Below are 13991 nucleotides of genomic sequence, written 5' to 3'. Positions count from 1 at the left end.
TCTTAAGCACTATGCGGGTTTTCAGTAGTCTGCGTCAAAGAGAAGCAGCTACAGGATTTCTGTACATTGGAAGTAGTGAGAGGCAGTTTACAGGAGTTCTGCATCCTGAATGTAGGAAACACTTAAGAGGAGTTCTATAGCATGGGAGTAGTCTTACGCACTATGCGGGTTTTCAGTTGTCTGAGTAAAAGAGAAGCAGCTTACAGGATTTCTGTACATTGGAAGTAGTGAGAGGCAGTTTACAGGAGTTCTGCATCCTGAGTGTAGGAAACACATTACGGGAGTTCTGTAGCATGGGAGTAGTCTTACGCACTATGCGGGTTTTCAGCAGTCTTAGTGAAAGAGAAGCAGCTTACAGGATTTCTGTACATTGGAAGTAGTGAGAGGCAGTTTACAGGAGTTCTGCATCCTGAGTGTAGGAAACACTAGATGGGAGTTCTGCAGCATGGGAGTAGTCTTACGCACTATGCGGGTTTTCAGCAGTCTGAGTAAAAGAGAAGCAGCTTACAGGATTTCTGTACATTGGAAGTAGTGAGAGGCAGTTTACAGGAGTTCTGCATCCTGAGTGTAGGAAACACTACACAGGAGTTCTGTAGCATGGGATTAGTCTTACGCACTATGCGGGTTTTTAGTAGTCTGAGTAAAAGAGAAGCAGCTTACAGGATTTCTGTACATTGTGAGTAGGGAGAGGCAGTTTACAGGAGTTCTGCATCCTGAGTGTAGGAAACACTTTACGGGAGTTCTGTAGCATGGGAGTAGTCTTACGCACTATGCGGGTTTTCAGTAGTCTGAGTAAAAGAGAAGCAGCTTACAGGATTTCTGTACATTGGAAGTAGTGAGAGGCAGTTTACAGGAGTTCTGCATCCTGAGTGTAGGAAACACTTTACGGGAGTTCTGTAGTATGGCTGTAGTCTTACGCACTATGCGGGTTTTCAGTTGTCTGCGTAAAAGAGAAGCAGCTTACAGGATTTCTGTACATTGGAAGTAGTGAGAGGCAGTTTACAGGAGTTCTGAATCCTGAGTGTAGGAAACACTTTACGGGAGTTCTGTAGCATGGGAGTAGTCTTACGCACTATGCGGGTTTTCAGTTGTCTGAGTAAAAGAGAAGCAGCTTACAGGATTTCTGTACATTGGAAGTAGTGAGAGGCAGTTTACAGGAGTTCTGCATCCTGAGTGTAGGAAACACTTTACGGGAGTTCTGTAGTATGGGAGTAGTCTTACGCACTATGCGGGTTTTCAGTTGTCTGAGTAAAAGAGAAGCAGCTTACAGGATTTCTGTACATTGGAAGCAGTGAGAGGCAGTTTACAGGAGTTCTGCATCCTGAGTGTAGGAAACACTTTACGGGAGTTCTGTAGCCTGGGATTAGTCTTACACACTATGCGGGTTTTCAGTAGTCTGAGTAAAAGAGAAGCAGCTTACAGGATTTCTGTACATTGGAAGTAGTGAGAGGCAGTTTACAGGAGTTCTGCATCCTGAGTGTAGGAAACACTTTACGGGAGTTCTGTTGTATGGGAGTAGTCTTACGCACTATGCGGGTTTTCAGCAGTCTTAGTAAAAGAGAAGCAGCTTACAGGATTTGTGTACATTGGAAGTAGTGAGAGGCAGTTTACAGGAGTTCTGCATCCTGAGTGTAGGAAACACATTACGGGAGTTCTGTAGCATGGGAGTAGTCTTACGCACTATGCGGGTTTTCAGTAGTCTGCGTAAAAGAGAAGCAGCTTACAGGATTTCTGTACATTGGAAGTAGTGAGAGGCAGTTTACAGGAGTTTTGCATCCTGAGTGTAGGAAACACTTTATGGGAGTTCTGTAGCATGGGAGTAGTCTTACGCACTATGCGGGTTTTCAGTAGTCTGCGTAAAAGAGAAGCAGCTTACAGGATTTCTGTACATTGGAAGTAGTGAGAGGCAGTTTACAGGAGTTCTGCATCCTGAGTGTAGGAAACACTTTACAGGAGTTCTGTAGCATGGGAGTAGTCTTACGCACTATGCGGGTTTTCAGTAGTCTGAGTAAAAGAGAAGCAGCTTACAGGATTTCTCTACATTGGAAGTAGTGAGAGGCAGTTTACAGGAGTTCTGCATCCTGAGTGTAGGAAACACTACATGGGAGTTTTGCAGCATGGGAGTAGTCTGACGCACTATGCGGGTTTTCAGCAGTCTGAGTAAAAGAGAAGCAGCTTACAGGATTTCTGTACATTGGAAGTAGTGAGAGGCAGTTTACAGGAGTTCTGCATCCTGAGTGTAAGAAACACTACACAGGAGTTCTGTAGCATGGGATTAGTCTTACGCACTATGCGGGTTTTTAGTAGTCTGAGTAAAAGAGAAGCAGCTTACAGGATTTGTGTACATTGTGAGTAGGGAGAGGCAGTTTACAGGAGTTCTGCATCCTGAGTGTAGGAAACACTTTACGGGAGTTCTGTAGTATGGGAGTAGTCTTACGCACTATGCGGGTTTTCAGTTGTCTGAGTAAAAGAGAAGCAGCTTACAGGATTTCTGTACATTGGAAGTAGTGAGAGGCAGTTTACAGGAGTTCTGCATCCTGAGTGTAGGAAACACTTTACGGGAGTTCTGTAGCATGGGATTAGTCTTACCCACTATGCGGGTTTTCAGTAGTCTGAATAAAAGAGAAGCAGCTTACAGGATTTGTGTACATTGGAAGTAGTGAGAGGCAGTTTACAGGAGTTCTGCATCCTGAGTGTAGGAAACACTTTACGGGAGTTCTGTAGCATGGGAGTAGTCTTACCCACTATGCGGGTTTTCAGTAGTCTGAGTAAAAGAGAAGCAGCTTACAGGATTTCTGTACGTTGGAAGTAGTGAGAGGCAGTTTACAGGAGTTCTGTATCCTGAGTGTAGGAAACACTTTACGGGAGTTCTGTAGTATGGGAGTAGTCTTACGCACTATGCGGGTTTTCAGTTGTCTGAGTAAAAGAGAAGCAGCTTACAGGATTTCTGTACATTGGAAGTAGTGAGAGGCAGTTTACAGGAGTTCTGCATCCTGAGTGTAGGAAACACTTTATGGGAGTTCTGTAGCATGGGAGTAGTCTTACGCACTATGCGGGTTTTCAGTAGTCTGCGTCAAAGAGAAGCAGCTACAGGATTTCTGTGCATTGCAAGTAGTGAGAGGCAGTTTACAGGAGTTCTGCATCCTGAGTGTAGGAAACACTTAAGAGGAGTTCTGTAGCATGGGAGTAGTCTTACGCACTATGCGGGTTTTCAGTAGTCTGAGTAAAAGAGAAGCAGCTTACAGGATTTGTGTACATTGGAAGTAGTGAGAGGCAGTTTAAAGGAGTTCTGCATCCTGAGTGTAGGAAACACTTTATGGGAGTTCTGTAGCATGGGAGTAGTCTTACGAACTATGCGGGTTTTCAGCAGTCTTAGTGAAAGAGAAGCAGCTTACAGGATTTCTGTACATTGGAAGTAGTGAGAGGCAGTTTACAGGAGTTCTGCATCCTGAGTGTAGGAAACACTAGAAGGGAGTTCTGCAGCATGGGAGTAGTCTTACGCACTATGCGGGTTTTGAGCAGTCTGAGTAAAAGAGAAGCAGCTTACAGGATTTCTGTACATTGGAAGTAGTGAGAGGCAGTTTACAGGAGTTCTGCATCCTGAGTGTAGGAAACACTTTACGGGAGTTCTGTAGTATGGCTGTAGTCTTACGCACTATGCGGGTTTTCAGTTGTCTGAGTAAAAGAGAAGCAGCTTACAGGATTTCTGTACATTGGAAGTAGTGAGAGGCAGTTTACAGGAGTTCTGCATCCTGAGTGTAGGAAACACTTTATGGGAGTTCTGTAGCATGGGAGCAGTCTTACGCACTATGCCGGTTTTCAGTAGTCTGCGTAAAAGAGAAGCAGCTTACAGGATTTCTGTACATTGGAAGTAGTGAGAGGCAGTTTACAGGAGTTCTGCATCCTGAGTGTAGGAAACACTTTACGGGAGTTCTGTTGTATGGGAGTAGTCTTACGCACTATGCGGGTTTTCAGCAGTCTTAGTAAAAGAGAAGCAGCTTACAGGATTTGTGTACATTGGAAGTAGTGAGAGGCAGTTTACAGGAGTTCTGCATCCTGAGTGTAGGAAACACATTACGGGAGTTCTGTAGCATGGGAGTAGTCTTACGCACTATGCGGGTTTTCAGTAGTCTGCGTAAAAGAGAAGCAGCTTACAGGATTTCTGTACATTGGAAGTAGTGAGAGGCAGTTTACAGGAGTTCTGCATCCTGAGTGTAGGAAACACTTTACGGGAGTTCTGTAGCATGGGAATTGTCTTACGCACTATGCGGGTTTTTAGTAGTCTGAGTAAAAGAGAAGCAGCTTACAGGATTTGTGTACATTGTGAGTAGGGAGAGGCAGTTTACAGGAGTTCTGCATCCTGAGTGTAGGAAACACTTTACGGGAGTTCTGTAGCATGGGAATTGTCTTACGCACTATGCGGGTTTTTAGTAGTCTGAGTAAAAGAGAAGCAGCTTACAGGATTTGTGTACATTGTGAGTAGGGAGAGGCAGTTTACAGGAGTTCTGCATCCTGAGTGTAGGAAACACTTTACGGGAGTTCTGTAGCATGGGAGCTAATGCACTATGCGCGTTTTCAGTTGTCTGAGTAAAAGAGAAGCAGCTTACAGGATTTGTGTACATTGTGAGTAGGGAGAGGCAGTTTACAGGAGTTCTGCATCCTGAGTGTAGGAAACACTTTACGGGAGTTCTGTAGCATGGGAGCTAATGCACTATGCGCGTTTTCAGTTGTCTGAGTAAAAGAGAAGCAGCTTACAGGATTTGTGTACATTGTGAGTAGGGAGAGGCAGTTTACAGGAGTTCTGCATCCTGAGTGTAGGAAACACTTTACGGGAGTTCTGTAGTATGGGAGTAGTCTTACGCACTATGCGGGTTTTCAGTTGTCTGAGTAAAAGAGAAGCAGCTTACAGGATTTCTGTACATTGGAAGTAGTGAGAGGCAGTTTACAGGAGTTCTGCATCCTGAGTGTAGGAAACACTTTACGGGAGTTCTGCAGCATGGGATTAGTCTTACCCACTATGCGGGTTTTCAGTAGTCTGAGTAAAAGAGAAGCAGCTTACAGGATTTGTGTACATTGGAAGTAGTGAGAGGCAGTTTACAGGAGTTCTGCATCCTGAGTGTAGGAAACACTTTACGGGAGTTCTGTAGCATGGGAGTAGTCTTACCCACTATTCGGGTTTTCAGTAGTCTGAGTAAAAGAGAAGCAGCTTACAGGATTTCTGTACATTGGAAGTAGTGAGAGGCAGTTTACAGGAGTTCTGCATCCTGAGTGTAGGAAACACTTTATGGGAGTTCTGTAGCATGGGAGTAGTCTTACGCACTATGCGGGTTTTCAGTAGTCTGCGTCAAAGAGAAGCAGCTACAGGATTTCTGTACATTGCAAGTAGTGAGAGGCAGTTTACAAGAGTTCTGCATCCTGAGTGTAGGAAACACTTAAGAGGAGTTCTATAGCATGGGAGTAGTCTTACGCACTATGCGGGTTTTCAGTAGTCTGAGTAAAAGAGAAGCAGCTTACAGGCTTTGTGTACATTGGAAGTAGTGAGAGGCAGTTTACAGGAGTTCTGCATCCTGAGTGTAGGAAACACTTTATGGGAGTTCTGTAGCATGGGAGTAGTCTTACGCACTATGCGGGTTTTCAGTAGTCTTAGTGAAAGAGAAGCAGCTTACAGGATTTCTGTACATTGGAAGTAGTGAGAGGCAGTTTACAGGAGTTCTGCATCCTGAGTGTGGGAAACACTAGATGGGAGTTCTGCAGCATGGGAGTAGTCTTACGCACTATGCGGGTTTTCAGCAGTCTGAGTAAAAGAGAAGCAGCTTACAGGATTTCTGTACATTGGAAGTAGTGAGAGGCAGTTTACAGGAGTTCTGCATCCTGAGTGTAAGAAACACTACACAGGAGTTCTGTAGCATGGGATTAGTCTTACGCACTATGCGGGTTTTTAGTAGTCTGAGTAAAAGAGAAGCAGCTTACAGGATTTCTGTACATTGTGAGTAGGGAGAGGCAGTTTACAGGAGTTCTGCATCCTGAGTGTAGGAAACACTTTACGGGAGTTCTGTAGCATGGGAGTAGTCTTACGCACTATGCGGGTTTTCAGTAGTCTGAGTAAAAGAGAAGCAGCTTACAGGATTTCTGTACATTGGAAGTAGTGAGAGGCAGTTTACAGGAGTTCTGCATCCTGAGTGTAGGAAACACTTTACGGGAGTTCTGTAGTATGGCTGTAGTCTTACGCACTATGCGTGTTTTCAGTTGTCTGAGTAAAAGGGAAGCAGCTTACAGGATTTCTGTACATTGGAAGTAGTGAGAGGCAGTTTACAGGAGTTCTGCATCCTGAGTGTAGGAAACACTTTATGGGAGTTCTGTAGCATGGGAGTAGTCTTACGCACTATGTGGGTTTTCAGTAGTCTGCGTAAAAGAGAAGCAGCTTACAGGATTTCTGTATATTGGAAGTAGTGAGAGGCAGTTTACAGGAGTTCTGCATCCTGAGTGTAGGAAACACTTTACAGGAGTTCTATAGCATGGGAGTAGTCTTACGCACTATGCGGGTTTTCAGTTGTCTGCGTAAAAGAGAAGCAGCTTACAGGATTTCTGTACATTGGAAGTAGTGAGAGGCAGTTTACAGGAGTTTTGCATCCTGAGTGTAGGAAACACTTTATGGGAGTTCTGTAGCATGGGAGTAGTCTTACGCACTATGCGGGTTTTTAGTAGTCTGAGTAAAAGAGAAGCAGCTTACAGGATTTGTGTACATTGTGAGTAGGGAGAGGCAGTTTACAGGAGTTCTGCATCCTGAGTGTAGGAAACACTTTACGGGAGTTCTGTAGCATGGGAGCTAATGCACTATGCGCGTTTTCAGTTGTCTGAGTAAAAGAGAAGCAGCTTACAGGATTTGTGTACATTGTGAGTAGGGAGAGGCAGTTTACAGGAGTTCTGCATCCTGAGTGTAGGAAACACTTTACGGGAGTTCTGTAGTATGGGAGTAGTCTTACGCACTATGCGGGTTTTCAGTTGTCTGAGTAAAAGAGAAGCAGCTTACAGGATTTCTGTACATTGGAAGTAGTGAGAGGCAGTTTACAGGAGTTCTGCATCCTGAGTGTAGGAAACACTTTACGGGAGTTCTGTAGCATGGGATTAGTCTTACCCACTATGCGGGTTTTCAGTAGTCTGAGTAAAAGAGAAGCAGCTTACAGGATTTGTGTACATTGGAAGTAGTGAGAGGCAGTTTACAGGAGTTCTGCATCCTGAGTGTAGGAAACACTTTACGGGAGTTCTGTAGCATGGGAGTAGTCTTACCCACTATTCGGGTTTTCAGTAGTCTGAGTAAAAGAGAAGCAGCTTACAGGATTTCTGTACATTGGAAGTAGTGAGAGGCAGTTTACAGGAGTTCTGCATCCTGAGAGTAGGAAACACTTTACGGGAGTTATGTAGTATGGGAGTAGTCTTACGCACTATGCGGGTTTTCAGCAGTCTGAGTAAAAGAGAAGCAGCTTACAGGATTTGTGTACATTGGAAGTAGTGAGAGGCAGTTTACAGAAGTTCTGCATCCTGAGTGTAGGAAACACTTTATGGGAGTTCTGTAGCATGGGAGTAGTCTTACGCACTATGCGGGTTTTCAGTAGTCTGCGTCAAAGAGAAGCAGCTACAGGATTTCTGTACATTGCAAGTAGTGAGAGGCAGTTTACAGGAGTTCTGCATCCTGAGTGTAGGAATCACTTAAGAGGAGTTCTATAGCATGGGAGTAGTCTTACGCACTATGTGGGTTTTCAGTAGTCTGAGTAAAAGAGAAGCAGCTTACAGGATTTGTGTACATTGGAAGTAGTGAGAGGCAGTTTACAGGAGTTCTGCATCCTGAGTGTAGGAAACACTTTATGGGAGTTCTGTAGCATGGGAGTAGTCTTACGCACTATGCGGGTTTTCAGCAGTCTTAGTGAAAGAGAAGCAGCTTACAGGATTTCTGTACATTGGAAGTAGTGAGAGGCAGTTTACAGGAGTTCTGCATCCTGAGTGTAGGAAACACTAGATGGGAGTTCTGCAGCATGGGAGTAGTCTTACGCACTATGCGGGTTTTCAGCAGTCTGAGTAAAAGAGAAGCAGCTTACAGGATTTCTGTACATTGGAAGTAGTGAGAGGCAGTTTACAGGAGTTCTGCATCCTGAGTGTAAGAAACACTACACAGGAGTTCTGTAGCATGGGATTAGTCTTACGCACTATGCGGGTTTTTAGTAGTCTGAGTAAAAGAGAAGCAGCTTACAGGATTTGTGTACATTGTGAGTAGGGAGAGGCAGTTTACAGGAGTTCTGCATCCTGAGTGTAGGAAACACTTTACGGGAGTTCTGTAGCATGGGAGTAGTCTTACGCACTATGCGGGTTTTCAGTAGTCTGAGTAAAAGAGAAGCAGCTTACAGGATTTCTGTACATTGGAAGTAGTGAGAGGCAGTTTACAGGAGTTCTGCATCCTGAGTGTAGGAAACACTTTTCGGGAGTTCTGTAGTATGGCTGTAGTCTTACGCACTATGCGGGTTTTCAGTAGTCTGCGTAAAAGAGAAGCAGCTTACAGGATTTCTGTACATTGGAAGTAGTGAGAGGCAGTTTACAGGAGTTCTGCATCCTGAGTGTAAGAAACACTACACAGGAGTTCTGTAGCATGGGATTAGTCTTACGCACTATGCGGGTTTTTAGTAGTCTGAGTAAAAGAGAAGCAGCTTACAGGATTTGTGTACATTGTGAGTAGGGAGAGGCAGTTTACAGGAGTTCTGCATCCTGAGTGTAGGAAACACTTTACGGGAGTTCTGTAGCATGGGAATAGTCTTACGCACTATGCGGGTTTTTAGTAGTCTGAGTAAAAGAGAAGCAGCTATCAGGATTTGTGTACATTGTGAGTAGGGAGAGGCAGTTTACAGGAGTTCTGCATCCTGAGTGTAGGAAACACTTTACGGGAGTTCTGTAGCATGGGAGTAGTCTTACGCACTATGCGGGTTTTCAGTAGTCTGAGTAAAAGAGAAGCAGCTTACAGGATTTCTGTACATTGGAAGTAGTGAGAGGCAGTTTACAGGAGTTCTGCATCCTGAGTGTAGGAAACACTTTTCGGGAGTTCTGTAGTATGGGAGTAGTCTTACGCACTATGCGGGTTTTCAGTTGTCTGAGTAAAAGAGAAGCAGCTTACAGGATTTCTGTACATTGGAAGTAGTGAGAGGCAGTTTACAGGAGTTCTGCATCCTGAGTGTAGGAAACACTTTACGGGAGTTCTGTAGCATGGGAGTAGTCTTACGCACTATGCGGGTTTTCAGTTGTCTGAGTAAAAGAGAAGCAGCTTACAGGATTTCTGTACATTGGAAGTAGTGAGAGGCAGTTTACAGGAGTTCTGCATCCTGAGTGTAGGAAACACTTTACGGGAGTTCTGTAGTATGGGAGTAGTCTTACGCACTATGCGGGTTTTCAGTTGTCTGAGTAAAAGAGAAGCAGCTTACAGGATTTCTGTACATTGGAAGCAGTGAGAGGCAGTTTACAGGAGTTCTGCATCCTGAGTGTAGGAAACACTTTACGGGAGTTCTGTAGCCTGGGATTAGTCTTACACACTATGCGGGTTTTCAGTAGTCTGAGTAAAAGAGAAGCAGCTTACAGGATTTCTGTACATTGGAAGTAGTGAGAGGCAGTTTACAGGAGTTCTGCATCCTGAGTGTAGGAAACACTTTACGGGAGTTCTGTTGTATGGGAGTAGTCTTACGCACTATGCGGGTTTTCAGCAGTCTTAGTAAAAGAGAAGCAGCTTACAGGATTTGTGTACATTGGAAGTAGTGAGAGGCAGTTTACAGGAGTTCTGCATCCTGAGTGTAGGAAACACATTACGGGAGTTCTGTAGCATGGGAGTAGTCTTACGCACTATGCGGGTTTTCAGTAGTCTGCGTAAAAGAGAAGCAGCTTACAGGATTTCTGTACATTGGAAGTAGTGAGAGGCAGTTTACAGGAGTTTTGCATCCTGAGTGTAGGAAACACTTTATGGGAGTTCTGTAGCATGGGAGTAGTCTTACGCACTATGCGGGTTTTCAGTAGTCTGCGTAAAAGAGAAGCAGCTTACAGGATTTCTGTACATTGGAAGTAGTGAGAGGCAGTTTACAGGAGTTCTGCATCCTGAGTGTAGGAAACACTTTACAGGAGTTCTGTAGCATGGGAGTAGTCTTACGCACTATGCGGGTTTTCAGTAGTCTGAGTAAAAGAGAAGCAGCTTACAGGATTTCTCTACATTGGAAGTAGTGAGAGGCAGTTTACAGGAGTTCTGCATCCTGAGTGTAGGAAACACTACATGGGAGTTTTGCAGCATGGGAGTAGTCTGACGCACTATGCGGGTTTTCAGCAGTCTGAGTAAAAGAGAAGCAGCTTACAGGATTTCTGTACATTGGAAGTAGTGAGAGGCAGTTTACAGGAGTTCTGCATCCTGAGTGTAAGAAACACTACACAGGAGTTCTGTAGCATGGGATTAGTCTTACGCACTATGCGGGTTTTTAGTAGTCTGAGTAAAAGAGAAGCAGCTTACAGGATTTGTGTACATTGTGAGTAGGGAGAGGCAGTTTACAGGAGTTCTGCATCCTGAGTGTAGGAAACACTTTACGGGAGTTCTGTAGTATGGGAGTAGTCTTACGCACTATGCGGGTTTTCAGTTGTCTGAGTAAAAGAGAAGCAGCTTACAGGATTTCTGTACATTGGAAGTAGTGAGAGGCAGTTTACAGGAGTTCTGCATCCTGAGTGTAGGAAACACTTTACGGGAGTTCTGTAGCATGGGATTAGTCTTACCCACTATGCGGGTTTTCAGTAGTCTGAATAAAAGAGAAGCAGCTTACAGGATTTGTGTACATTGGAAGTAGTGAGAGGCAGTTTACAGGAGTTCTGCATCCTGAGTGTAGGAAACACTTTACGGGAGTTCTGTAGCATGGGAGTAGTCTTACCCACTATGCGGGTTTTCAGTAGTCTGAGTAAAAGAGAAGCAGCTTACAGGATTTCTGTACGTTGGAAGTAGTGAGAGGCAGTTTACAGGAGTTCTGCATCCTGAGTGTAGGAAACACTTTACGGGAGTTCTGTAGTATGGGAGTAGTCTTACGCACTATGCGGGTTTTCAGTTGTCTGAGTAAAAGAGAAGCAGCTTACAGGATTTCTGTACATTGGAAGTAGTGAGAGGCAGTTTACAGGAGTTCTGCATCCTGAGTGTAGGAAACACTTTATGGGAGTTCTGTAGCATGGGAGTAGTCTTACGCACTATGCGGGTTTTCAGTAGTCTGCGTCAAAGAGAAGCAGCTACAGGATTTCTGTGCATTGCAAGTAGTGAGAGGCAGTTTACAGGAGTTCTGCATCCTGAGTGTAGGAAACACTTAAGAGGAGTTCTGTAGCATGGGAGTAGTCTTACGCACTATGCGGGTTTTCAGTAGTCTGAGTAAAAGAGAAGCAGCTTACAGGATTTGTGTACATTGGAAGTAGTGAGAGGCAGTTTAAAGGAGTTCTGCATCCTGAGTGTAGGAAACACTTTATGGGAGTTCTGTAGCATGGGAGTAGTCTTACGAACTATGCGGGTTTTCAGCAGTCTTAGTGAAAGAGAAGCAGCTTACAGGATTTCTGTACATTGGAAGTAGTGAGAGGCAGTTTACAGGAGTTCTGCATCCTGAGTGTAGGAAACACTTTACGGGAGTTCTGCAGCATGGGAGTAGTCTTACGCACTATGCGGGTTTTGAGCAGTCTGAGTAAAAGAGAAGCAGCTTACAGGATTTCTGTACATTGGAAGTAGTGAGAGGCAGTTTACAGGAGTTCTGCATCCTGAGTGTAGGAAACACTTTACGGGAGTTCTGTAGTATGGCTGTAGTCTTACGCACTATGCGGGTTTTCAGTTGTCTGAGTAAAAGAGAAGCAGCTTACAGGATTTCTGTACATTGGAAGTAGTGAGAGGCAGTTTACAGGAGTTCTGCATCCTGAGTGTAGGAAACACTTTATGGGAGTTCTGTAGCATGGGAGCAGTCTTACGCACTATGCCGGTTTTCAGTAGTCTGCGTAAAAGAGAAGCAGCTTACAGGATTTCTGTACATTGGAAGTAGTGAGAGGCAGTTTACAGGAGTTCTGCATCCTGAGTGTAGGAAACACTTTACGGGAGTTCTGTTGTATGGGAGTAGTCTTACGCACTATGCGGGTTTTCAGCAGTCTTAGTAAAAGAGAAGCAGCTTACAGGATTTGTGTACATTGGAAGTAGTGAGAGGCAGTTTACAGGAGTTCTGCATCCTGAGTGTAGGAAACACATTACGGGAGTTCTGTAGCATGGGAGTAGTCTTACGCACTATGCGGGTTTTCAGTAGTCTGCGTAAAAGCGAAGCAGCTTACAGGATTTCTGTACATTGGAAGTAGTGAGAGGCAGTTTACAGGAGTTCTGCATCCTGAGTGTAGGAAACACTTTACGGGAGTTCTGTAGCATGGGAATTGTCTTACGCACTATGCGGGTTTTTAGTAGTCTGAGTAAAAGAGAAGCAGCTTACAGGATTTGTGTACATTGTGAGTAGGGAGAGGCAGTTTACAGGAGTTCTGCATCCTGAGTGTAGGAAACACTTTACGGGAGTTCTGTAGCATGGGAATTGTCTTACGCACTATGCGGGTTTTTAGTAGTCTGAGTAAAAGAGAAGCAGCTTACAGGATTTGTGTACATTGTGAGTAGGGAAAGGCAGTTTACAGGAGTTCTGCATCCTGAGTGTAGGAAACACTTTACGGGAGTTCTGTAGCATGGGAGCTAATGCACTATGCGCGTTTTCAGTTGTCTGAGTAAAAGAGAAGCAGCTTACAGGATTTGTGTACATTGTGAGTAGGGAGAGGCAGTTTACAGGAGTTCTGCATCCTGAGTGTAGGAAACACTTTACGGGAGTTCTGTAGTACGGGAGTAGTCTTACGCACTATGCGGGTTTTCAGTTGTCTGAGTAAAAGAGAAGCAGCTTACAGGATTTCTGTACATTGGAAGTAGTGAGAGGCAGTTTACAGGAGTTCTGCATCCTGAGTGTAGGAAACACTTTACGGGAGTTCTGTAGCATGGGATTAGTCTTACCCACTATGCGGGTTTTCAGTAGTCTGAGTAAAAGAGAAGCAGCTTACAGGATTTCTGTACATTGGAAGTAGTGAGAGGCAGTTTACAGGAGTTCTGCATCCTGAGTGTAGGAAACACTTTATGGGAGTTCTGTAGCATGGGAGTAGTCTTACCCACTATGCGGGTTTTCAGTAGTCTGAGTAAAAGAGAAGCAGCTTACAGGATTTCTGTACGTTGGAAGTACTGAGAGGCAGTTTACAGGAGTTCTGCATCCTGAGTGTAGGAAACACTTTACGGGAGTTCTGTAGTATGGGAGTAGTCTTACGCACTATGCGGGTTTTCAGTTGTCTGAGTAAAAGAGAAGCAGCTTACAGGATTTCTGTACATTGGAAGTAGTGAGAGGCAGTTTACAGGAGTTCTGCATCCTGAGTGTAGGAAACACTTTATGGGAGTTCTGTAGCATGGGAGTAGTCTTACGCACTATGCGGGTTTTCAGTAGTCTGCGTCAAAGAGAAGCAGCTACAGGATTTCTGTACATTGCAAGTAGTGAGAGGCAGTTTACAAGAGTTCTGCATCCTGAGTGTAGGAAACACTTAAGAGGAGTTCTATAGCATGGGAGTAGTCTTACGCACTATGCGGGTTTTCAGTAGTCTGAGTAAAAGAGAAGCAGCTTACAGGCTTTGTGTACATTGGAAGTAGTGAGAGGCAGTTTACAGGAGTTCTGCATCCTGAGTGTAGGAAACACTTTATGGGAGTTCTGTAGCATGGGAGTAGTCTTACCACTATGCGGGTTTTCAGTAGTCTTAGTGAAAGAGAAGCAGCTTACAGGATTTCTGTACATTGGAAGTAGTGAGAGGCAGTTTACAGGAGTTCTGCATCCTGAGTGTGGGAAACACTAGATGGGAGTTCTGCAGCATGGGAGTAGTCTTACGCACTATGCGGGTTTTCAGCAGTC

Source organism: Oryctolagus cuniculus, chromosome 18 (genome assembly GCF_051225735.1).
Source record: "Oryctolagus cuniculus isolate XC-2025 breed Fujian yellow rabbit chromosome 18, ASM5122573v1, whole genome shotgun sequence".
NCBI classification, from domain to species: domain Eukaryota; kingdom Metazoa; phylum Chordata; class Mammalia; order Lagomorpha; family Leporidae; genus Oryctolagus; species Oryctolagus cuniculus.
This window is presented reverse-complemented; position numbering follows the sequence as displayed.